This window comes from Pezoporus flaviventris, unplaced genomic scaffold (assembly GCF_033815535.1).
Source record: "Pezoporus flaviventris isolate CSIRO_AGI_PZ_B2104156 unplaced genomic scaffold, CSIRO_AGI_Pfla_v1 ptg000016l, whole genome shotgun sequence".
NCBI lineage: Eukaryota > Metazoa > Chordata > Aves > Psittaciformes > Psittacidae > Pezoporus > Pezoporus flaviventris.
In genome coordinates, this window is record NW_026892564.1 from 2,159,245 (window position 1) to 2,162,629 (window position 3,385).

Consider the following 3,385-nt stretch of genomic DNA (forward strand, 5'->3'; position numbering starts at 1 on the left):
GTATTTCTCAAATATAAAAAGTCAAAATTCTTACATCAATCTTTAAAGAAAATCCATGCAAACAGGTCAAAATGTTTACAACTCAGTTTGCCCCCACCCTCCCCCCACCCCTTCCCTTCCCTCCTCACTTCACAAACCATGTTGGTAAGTAAAACAAGTGTTGTCCTCAGGGGTATTTCACAGCACACTGTTAACAGACCAATGGTAGGCTAAGTCAGGGGTGCAGTAAGCACCAAAGTAAGATTTTGCACTTTAACAGCCTCTCCGCAGTACCTCAGCATCTCCTGCAGTGGTTAAAGCCACCTCTGTTTCACAAGATTCTGGCTCCACACAATGTTAAACGTTAAGGCTCGCTCTGTTTGATACCACCATAATCTAACTCCTGATAGGCTCAAAACGTCACAGCCAGGAAAAGCAGCAGGGCAGACCAGGCTTCTTGAGAACTGCAGTTCATGACCCATCTCTTCCCTTTCTCTTGGGGAGAACCAAATCTGGACACACTGTACATGATTTCTGTCAAGAGAAAAGTCCCAAATCTGTTCTGTATGAAACAGGTTTGGCCCATCTGAATAGAGATGCACGTAAAACCAAAATGCTGCTACATTTAAATTGGTAGGCAGCAGAAATAACTAACTTTAGATTTCCTCTGCTGATTCTTACACAGACCGTTTTGGTTGAAGTTCAGTGTCAAGATTCCATTAGGGGTGAAGCTGTATCACTGCCTGGTTACTACAGTCGTTCCCTGTAGTATGACTGAAGTGTTTTCAACTTACCTTTTCAATTCACAAACTGTTTCTCTTTGAAAGGGAGAAGTCAAAACTAAGCAATAGAGCTTCATTCTGAAGGTTGCATAGAGACTGAAGAGATTTATACAACAAATGCTGTTAAAAAAGAAAGATGTCTGGCACTATTGAACAGCTCAAATGTGTGTGACCAAAAAATAACCAAAATATTTATAGGCAATCAACTCAGTTTGTTAGCAACAGCAATACTGTACATTTTTACATTATTATCAAATACATAATTCAAGAGTTACAAAATAAGATCATGCATTACCACTAAATCTCATACAAGCTTGGATTGGTTTCATTCCAAGAATGTGAAATTGAGACAGAAGCATTTTATAAGAACTCAAACTCTGGATTCTTGTTTTAGCTTTCACGGATTCTATATAATCTTGTTACAAGAAAGCCTGTACAAGTTTGCTCAATTTAAAGTGTTAAAATGACTACTGAACAAAGAAGTGAGCAAAGTGATCAAAAAAGGGAGCTAAATGATTCACTCTTTTAAAGGCAGCTTCAGAGCCAGAGGTACCCTTAGACACTGGGGGCATGATTTTAACAACAATTAGATGTTCTTCAATATGCTCAACTCCACCTCTTTTTCACCTGGCAAAAACAGTGCTTTTGATCAACCATTTCGTTTAAAGAAGTGAGCTGAGTACACGGTGCCCCAGTCTGAATGTGTAAGGTACCCGTGTGCTTGTGCGCACTACTGAAATGTCAACGCTCCTTCCCCAGCCCCACCTCATACCCAAGAGGGTGGATAAGCTGTTGGCAATCCTTCGACCCTTAGGTGCACCTGAAGAGACCTGTGTGTTCTCCTCAGGGCTAGAAGTGACCTGGAATTGGAGCTACAGGGATGGAAAGCCGCACCCTATGTGACATTTCAGAAGGCTTCAGCTTTGTGGCTCATGCCTCTTGTCAGTAGTATTTATGCCTCTTCAAAGAGCGCAGCATTAAGAGATCAGATCATCTGTCTCCCTGGTTTCACTGCATTTACATATGGCACAAGATCGGTTTTCTAAGGAGTAACTTGTGGCAACAACCTTTTTTTTTTTCCTAAAAAAGTGTAACAGCACAAAAAAATTCATAGCAGCATTTTACACAATTTGTGTTAAAAAAGTAGAAGTTAACCATTTGTGTATTGAGTAACAAAAGGTTTAAATTACATTTATTTTCCATTTTACACTCACTATTTACGAGTTGGACTATTTACAAAGGTTCAAATGTTCTGTAAGAGTATGAGCTTTACCCAGAATAAACTTCACATGTGAGGTAATGGTCTACCTCAACCTCTGTTTTGGCTGGCTATAGAGGAGGTACAGTCAGGTTTAGATCCTAGAAAAATTCAGAATTAGGATGTTCATATGAATTAGATTGTGTTCTTGTAGAGGAAACCACACACACACATACACAGAGTAATCCTATGGTAAAAACATTAAGACCAACAGTGGATTTACCTTTCATCTTTTTGGCTGAAAAAGAGGAGGAAAATAAGTTACCAGCTGTACCTCATTTAGTCCAACTGACTTTTCTATCAAGAGGCCAGCTTTTAATTCAAGACACTAAAGTGGTGGTAAACCACTAAAACTTGATTTTCCAATTAAGACAGAGGAATATTATTTCTGCATTGGTGTATCAACCCACCTATCTCCAAGCCCAGGAGGCACCACTGCTAGCTTGGGCAAGACACCTCCACACATGCTTGCTAATAGACATTAACCTTACCTCTGTAACATAAGGGTGCCCTGGCCCTTGGGCAGTCTTACTTTCCCCTAATCATTTTTAAATGGCAACCGACTGCAGGAACACCATGTAAGATGCTTCTCATTGAAGATTAGGAGGTTTTTTTTGCCAGGTAATTATACCATGAACAAAACGTGTATCACAATGCTAAAAGGGAAAAATGGGGAAGAAGGATCTACAATGATTCTCATTTAAGTCTTCTGACAGGTCATCAGCTGACCAAGTGATAAGTGCAGTGGATAGTTCTGGTAGTTGCAAGACAAAGTTACTGTTCTTGCTCTAGTTACACATTACATGAAGACTACATAGGACAAGGCAACCTTTCCGATAACTGAGGCAAGCAGTGCTTAGTGTCAGTATCCTTTGCTCTCAGCAGGCATAATGTGATTTAGTGCTTTACTGTCTCACTTACGCATCTCTGCGTCTAACACACCCATTTCCACAAATACTGCCACCTGAAGATCTTAGCGGTTCAGCCAAGGATACCAAATCGGAGTTTAGTAGAAGTCTATTCGCTCAAGCTTTTTTGTAAGCAAGTACTCTTGCTTAGAACTACTAAAACTGAGAAGCCTTAAAATAAGCTGAACACCACTGAGATGCGCATTTTATTTTAGAAGATATGGAAATTTATATACCCGAGTTTCTTTAAAAAGAAAATAAAAAATGGCCTATTAAGGCATCTTAAAAAAATCCTTGTATGGCTTTGGTTTGCTGAGATACTCTTTTACACTGTTAAAAAGGAAAACCATGTTCAAATAAATTTGACATTAAGACACATTCACATATTTCACTTAGAATTGACAGTTATACAGATGCCTACATGTGATCACGGATGTCTCCCCTTGTGATGACATGAA